Source organism: Somniosus microcephalus, chromosome 20, assembly GCF_052327205.1.
Source record: "Somniosus microcephalus isolate GS21.2 chromosome 20, FLI_Smic_1.0, whole genome shotgun sequence".
Taxonomy (NCBI): domain Eukaryota; kingdom Metazoa; phylum Chordata; class Chondrichthyes; order Squaliformes; family Somniosidae; genus Somniosus; species Somniosus microcephalus.
The window spans coordinates 58,548,109-58,555,708 of record NC_141006.1 but is presented as its reverse complement, the minus strand read 5'-3'; positions in this window follow the sequence as shown (position 1 = coordinate 58,555,708).

The window sequence follows — 7,600 nt, the reverse complement described above, 5'->3', positions numbered from 1 at the left end:
GCAACCGGAAGGGCTACCATTCCCTAAATGTGCAGCTGGTGTGTGACCACAGGCAGCGCATCCTAGCTGTCAATGCCCGCTTCCCAGGAAGCAGCCACGATGCCTTTATCCTGCGCCAGACTACTGTGGCTGACATGTTCCAGGCACAGCCTCCACCAAGGGGATGGCTTATCGGGGACAAGGGCTACCCTTTGTGCAGATGGCTCATGACCCCGCTCCGCGCGCCCAGGACCCCAGCGGAGCTGGCATACAACGAAAGCCATCAAGCCACAAGGAACCTAATAGAGCAAACGATAGGCGTCCTCAAGCAACGGTTCCGTTGCCTGGATCGTTCGGGCGGGTCTCTTCAGTATTCGCCGGATAGAGTCTCCCAGTTCGTCGTGGTGTGCTGCATGCTCCACAACCTGGCTATCCGCAGGACTCAGGCACTGCCACCTGACATTGCCCCACCACCTCAGGAGGACGAGCAGGAGGACCCTGAGGAGGAGGAGCACCAGGCCAGGAGGGAGCGACAAGGTCCAAGGGCCGTCCGCCGGGGGCTTATTGCTCGACACTTCTAGGCCCCCTGTCAGGGAATGGCCTGGCCCACTGAACGCAGCCGCTTCGCAAGCCCTCAGCCGGTTAACCCAACAACCACTTGAAACATGACACCTGCACATGGTGAATAAATAAACATCTTTATTTCAAAAACTCAGGGCCCTTCCCACATGGAAGAGCAAAACAGAGAAGACCCCCAAAAAACAGTAACAAACTTCTGTCACTCCCAAAACCTGGGGAGGACTAACATAACATCACCATCCAAATGGCCTTCGTCACTGGCCTAACAAAAACAAGCCCCCCCCACAACACAAAGACCCCCATAAAACCAAACCACATAATGCCCCCCAGAACAGAAGCCCCCTCATCACCCAAACCCTCGCTCAACACACTCTATTCGGTGTGGCGAGAGGGCGAGTCTGTCGACAGCCGTCTTTTGCCCCGGCCCGTCCTGCTGCTGCGCCTCAAGCTGGGCCGTGAGGCTGTGGCGAGGCTGGGGGAAGGATCCTCAGGGCGACAAGGCGTCTCGCCAGATGCCCTTGGGGGTCGGCCTACACGAGGGCGGGCCCGGGAGGGGCCGGCTGGTGGCTGCTGCAGCTGTGGGTGGCCCTCTTCACTGGCTGCAGTAGCTCCTTGCACCCTGGCTGGGGGAGTCGCAGGCTCGCCTGCACCAATGGGGACAAGGTGGGTGATGCCAGGCGCGCGCTGGGCGCCAGACACACGTGCACTCGGCCGGCCTGGCCGGGGAGCAAGCGCGCCAATCTGTTGGTCGCCAGACCGGTGTGCGGCAGCAGGGCGGCGGCTGGCCTGGCGACGCCTCCGCGCCAGTGCGAGGGTGGCAGAAGTCAGTGCCCCAACTGCACCGGCATGTCCCCGCATCTGCAGTGCCATTGTCTGCACAGCACCTCTCAGCTGGCGACTGGCGTGCTGCGCTGCCTCGAGTTGTTCGACCCCCCTCTCATGCGCTGCCACAAGGAGCTCCACCCCCCTGGCGTGCGCTGCTGCGAATAGCTCTAGGCCCCTGGCCTGGGACTGGCTGAAAGCCACCACACTTTGAGCGAGGCTTTCGATGGCGTGAGGCATCTGTGCCACCACCTCCATGATTTCGACGTGCCGGTGCTCCGACGCCGCCGACATCTCGTCCAGGAGGCGCACCTCCTGGGCGACGTCCGAGTCCGGACTGGAGGGCGCCTCCACCCTCTGGCCAGAAGGCTGGCGTGCCGCCGGAGCGTTGCCGCGTGCGGCCACGCCACTGGGACCAGGTTCTGCCCTCCCCTCCACCGCCTCCCCCCTCTGGGCAGAAGGCTGGTGTGCCGCCGGAGCCTTGCCGCGTGCGTCCATGCCACTGGGACCAGGTTCGGGGCTCCCCTCCCCCGCCTCCCCCTGGCTCTCCGGCACGCCAGACGTCTCCCCTTCATTGCCATCTCCTGGAGCGGAGGAGGGTTCCCCCGAGGTGGCGCCTTCCTGCTGCTCCTCGACGTCCTCCTCCTCCGAGGGCCTGGCTGTGTGGGCTTCAGGGAGCACCTCCTCCTCACCAGCTGAAAGCAGGAAGGCACAAGTGTAGCTTTAGAGTGAGGACAGGCCGACAGCGAGGGAGGCCGCACTGGTGCATTATGCGCATTTTTCTGCCAGTGGGGAAGGATGTAGATCTGATGCGCGAGGGCAAGGAGAGAGGTGCACCCGGTCCTGTCCTTACCAGTGGGTTCCAGTATAGGGTCGGCGTCGCCGAGCGCCACAGGCCCAATCACCGGGTGACGCAGCAGTCGGGCCACCCTCTCTTCCAGAGCCGTTAGCTCCTGGTAATCGCGAGGGCCTCCACCAGTGACACGCAGGCTCCTGGCGTTCCTCGCCAGCTTGGCCTACAAGAGAAAGGAGGGCGTCTAAGTACAGTGTGGTGCCCCGTTGCTGTGTGTGAGGCCTCCCATGGTGGAATAGCTTGCACAGTGTGGTGCCCTGTAGCTGTGTGTGAGGCCTCCCATGGTGGAATAGCTTGCACAGTGTGGTGCCCTGTTGCTGTGTGTGAGGCCTCCCATGGTGGAATAGCTTGCACAGTGTGGTGCCCCGTTGCTGTGTGTGAGGCCTCCCATGGTGGAATAGCTTGCACAGTGTGGTGCCCTGTAGCTGTGTGTGAGGCCTCCCATGGTGGAATAGCTTGCACAGTGTGGTAAGTGCAGAAAGAGCTATTGATTAACATGCAAGTGCCATTGCAGCGGCAGCAGGGCTGGGCATTAGACCTTGGATGTCCCTTTGGCCCTAATGGGAGGTGCACATGCAAGGATGAGGGGGACATTGGAAAGGGTACTCACCTTGACCAGCCGACATAGGTCATTGTATTTCTTGCGGCACTGGTCCGCACTCCTGGGAACATCGGAGTTGGAGGAGACCCTCCGGGCAATTTTGGTCCACGCCTCCCTGAACTGGCTCCTGGGAGCCTTCCTGCCACTAGCCGGGCACACGACCCGTCTTCTTTTGCGCACCCCATGAAGGAGCACACCCAGCGCATGCTCAGAGAACCGCTGGGCTCTTTCACGGGCCCTCTCCATGACCTCCAGGCGTTGATATGGCACACAACCAGTCCTGAGGCCTAGTTGCAGGGCTACAGCATGCAGGGCGTGGCTGCAGTCAAAGTTGACCCTTCCCCCTTTAAGAGCTGGCCGGCGTCAGGGTGTCTGCTGACACTCACCACATGATCGCACCTGCGCTGCGCCCGGAATCGGCGTTATCAGGCTGCATCGCCGGATTAGCGCCTGAACACAGGGTTCCAACGCCTTTTGCAGCGCTCGGCCAAAAAGTTGGCCAAATCTACTGAATTTCGGCGAGCTCGCCTGCACTTTCCGGCGGCCGCTAAATTTGACGAGCGCCCGACTTTAGCGCCGCAATAGCGTCCGAACTGAATTTCTAGGCCGAAGTCTTTTCCTCAACTAATTATTTTAGTATTGAGAGGCAGAGGTGAAGAAGCCAAGGCCCAAAGCTCAGAACCCCACTGAGGCTAAAAACAGGAAGCAGTGATGAGTTGATGTGATTCTAAACCTGCAGACTGAGGGAGGAACTGAATGGGAAGTCAAGAGTTTAAACTACAGCCACTGTTTCAAATGGAACTTAGCAGCGGTAAATTTCTTCCATGTTTTGGTGAATTTCTGTGCTCTGGAACACAACTTTGAGTTAAATCATTGCAGTAGGTTTCCTGACCGTGAATGTCTAAGAAGTTATAACACTTACTTTGTTTCAAAGTCTGTCTTTAAAGTATCTGTGTGATTTTGTTTTTATTGTAAGCGCCACCCTTACAGGGATCGATATTTCTAAGTTGCGTGAACCTGTGAACCTGTTTGATTAAGTATGTCCACAGCTAAAGTAGCAGACAAAGGAACTTTACGCAAGCCACTAATTTTGTATAATGCTTTTTCGCCCCGTAAACAATCCTGAACGGTTTGTTTTAAACAGAATTGGGCTGTGTGAGCTGTACATTGGGGGTGAAATTCATCTCAGTGCACAGGTGATGTGTTCAATGTGAGTTAAAGCAGTTCTTTTCTTTAACATGCTTTATTAACTTTATTCTCTGCATTTTCCCATTGTTTGGATGCGCTAGGGTGCGCTCAAGGGATCATAGAAACATAGAAAAAAAAACATAGAAAAATAGGAGCAGGAGGAGGCCATTCAGCCCTTCGAGCCTGCTCCGCCATTTAATGTGATCATGGCTGATCCTCTATCTCAATACCATATTCCCGCTCTCTCCCCATACCCCTTGATGCCTTTTGTGTCTAGAAATCTATCTATCTCCTTCTTAAATATATTCAGTGACTTGGCCTCCACAACCTACTGTGGTAGAGAATTCCACAGGTTCACCACCCCCTGAGTGAAGAAATTTCTCTTCATCTCAGTCCTAAATGTCCTACCCCGTATCCTGAGACTGTGACCCCCTCGTTCTCAACCCCCCAGCCAGGGGAAACATCCTCCCTGCATCCAGTCTGTTTAGCCCTGTCAGAATTTTATGTTTCAATGAGATCCCCTCTCATTTTTCTAAACTCTAGTGAATACAGGCCTAGTCAACCCAATCTCTCCTTATACGACAGTCCTGCCATCCCAGGAATCAGTCTGGTGAACCTTCGCTGCACTCCCTCCATGCCAAGTTTATCCTTTCTTAAGTAAGGAGACCAAAACTGCACACAGTACTCCAGGTGTGTTCTCACCAAGGCTCTGTATAACTGTAGTAAGACATCCTTGCTCCTGTACTCAAATCCTCTTGCAATGAAGGCCAACATACCATTTGCCTTCCTAACTGCTTGCTGCACCTGCATGTTTGCTTTCAGTGACTGGTGTACAAGGACACCCAGGTCCCTCTGTATATCAGCATTTCCCAATCTATCACCATTTAAATAATACTCTGCCTTTCTGTTTTTCCTACCGAAGTGGATAACTTCACATATATCCACGTTATACTGCATCTGCCATGTATTTGCCCACTCACTCAACTTGTCTAAATCACCTTGAAGCCTCTTTGCATCCTCTTCACAACTCACAGTCCCACCAAGCTTCGTGTCATCAGCAAACTTGGAAATATTACATTTGGTTCCCTCATCCAAATCATTGATATATATTGTGCACAGCTAGGGCCCAAGCACTGATCCCTGCGGTACCCCACTAGTCACCGCCTGCCACCCCGAAAAAGACCCATTTATTAGTGCTCTCTGTTTCCTGTCTGTTAACCAATTTTCAATCCATGCCAGTATATTACCCCCAATCCCATGTGCTTTAATTTTGCACACTAACCTCTTATGTGGGACTTTATCAAAGGCCTTCTGAAAATCCAAATACACCACATCCACTGGTTCTCCCTTATCTATTCTACCAGTTACATCCTCAAAAAACTCCAGTAGGTTTGTCAAACATGATTTCCCTTTCATAAATCCATGTTGTCTTTGTCTAATCCCGTTGATATTTTCTAAGTGTCCTGTTATCACATCCTTTATAATAGACTTTAGCATTTTCCCTACTACTGATGTTAGGCTAACCGATCTGTAGTTCCCCGCTTTCTCTCTCCCTCCTTTTTTAAATAGTGGGGTTACATTTGCCACCCTCCAATCTGCAGGAACTGTTCCATAATCTATAGAATTTTGGAAGATGACAACCAATGCATCCACTGTTTCCATGGCTACCTCTTTTAGTACTCTTTGATGCAGATTATCAGGCCCTGGGGATTTATTGGCTTTCAGTACCATTAATTTCTCCAGCACTATTTTTTTACTAATACTAATTCCCTTTAATTCTTCCTTCTCACTAGACCCTTGGTTCCCTAGCATTTCTGGGAAGTTATTTGTGTCCTCTTCCGTGAAGGCAGAACCAAAGTATTTGTTTAATTGCTCGCCATTTCCTTGTTCCCCATTATAAATTCTCCCGTTTCCGACTGTAAGGGACCTACATTTGTCTTCACTAATCTTTTTCTTTTTACATACTTGTCGAAACTTTTACAGTCCGCATTATGTTCCTTGCAAGTTTACTCTTATACTATATTTTCCCCCTCTTAATCAATCTCTTGGTCCTTTTTTGCTGAACTCTAAACTGCTCCCAATCCTCAGGCTTGCTACTTTTTCTGGCAACTTTATATGACTCCTCTTTGGATCTAATACTATGCTTAATTTCTTTTGTTAGCTGTGGTTGGGCCGCTTTTCCTTTTGTGTTTTTTGCGCCATAAAGGAATGTATAACTGTTGCAATTCATGCATTTGTTCCTTATATGTTAGCCATTGCCTATCCACTGTCATGCCTTTTAATGAAGCTCCCCAATCTATCATAGCCAACTCACTCCTCATAGCATCGTAATTTCTACGCGGCATCGACCTCGGCATCGGCTACGGACACGGCAATGGCACACCCAGCCCAGTCGACCCTGCAAAGTCCTCCTCACCAACATCTGGGGACTTGTGCCAAAATTAGGAGAGCTGTCCCACAGACTAGTCAAGCAACAGCCTGACATAGTCATACCCACAGAATCATACCTTTCAGCCCAAACTCCTCCATTACCAACCCTGGGTATGTGCTGTCCCACCGGCAGGACAGACCCACCAGGGGTGGTGGCACAGTGGTATACAGTCAGGAACGAGTGGCCCTGGGAGTCCTCAACATTGATTCCGGACCCCATGAAGTCCCATGGCTTCAGGTCAAGCATGGGCAAGGAAACCTCCTGCTGATTACAACCACCGCCCTCCCTCAGCTGATGAATGAGTACTCCTCCATGTTGAACACCACTTGGAAGAAGCACTGAGAGTAGCAAGGGCACAGAATGTACTCTGGGTGGGGGACTTCAATGTCCATCACCAAGAGTGACTCAGTAGCGCCACTACTGACCGAGCTGGCCAAGTCCTGAAGGACATAGCTGCCAGTCTGGGCCTGCGACAGGTGGTGAGAGAACCAACAAGAGGGAAAAACCTACTTGACCTCGTCCTCACCAATCTATCTGTCGCAGATGCATCTGACCATGACAGTATTAGTAGCAGTGACCACCGCACAGTCATTGTGGAGACAAAGTCCCTTCTTCACACTGAGGACACCCTCCATCGTGTTGTGTGGCACTACCACCGTGCTAAACGGGATAGATTCAGAACAGGTCTAGCAGCTCAAAACTGGGCATCCATGAGGCGCTGTGGGCCATCAGCAGCAGCAGAATTATATTCCACCACAATCTGTAACCTCATGGCCCGGCATATCCCTCACTCTACCATTACCATCAGGCCAGGGGACCAACCCTGGTTCAATAAGGAGTGTAGAAGAGCATGCCAGGAGCAGCACCAGGCGTACCTAAAAATGAGGTGCCAACCTGGGGATGCTGCAACACAGGACTACATGCATGCTAAAATGCGGAAGCAGCATGCTATAGACAGGGCTAAGCGATCCCTCAATCAACGGATCAGATCAAAGCTCTGCAGTCCTGCCATATCCAGTCATGAATGGTGGTGGACCATTAAACAACTAACGGGAGGCGGAGGCTCCATGAATATCCCCATCCTTAATGATGGTGGAGCACAGCACGTGAGTGCAAAAGACAAGGCTGAAGCATTTGCAACCATCTT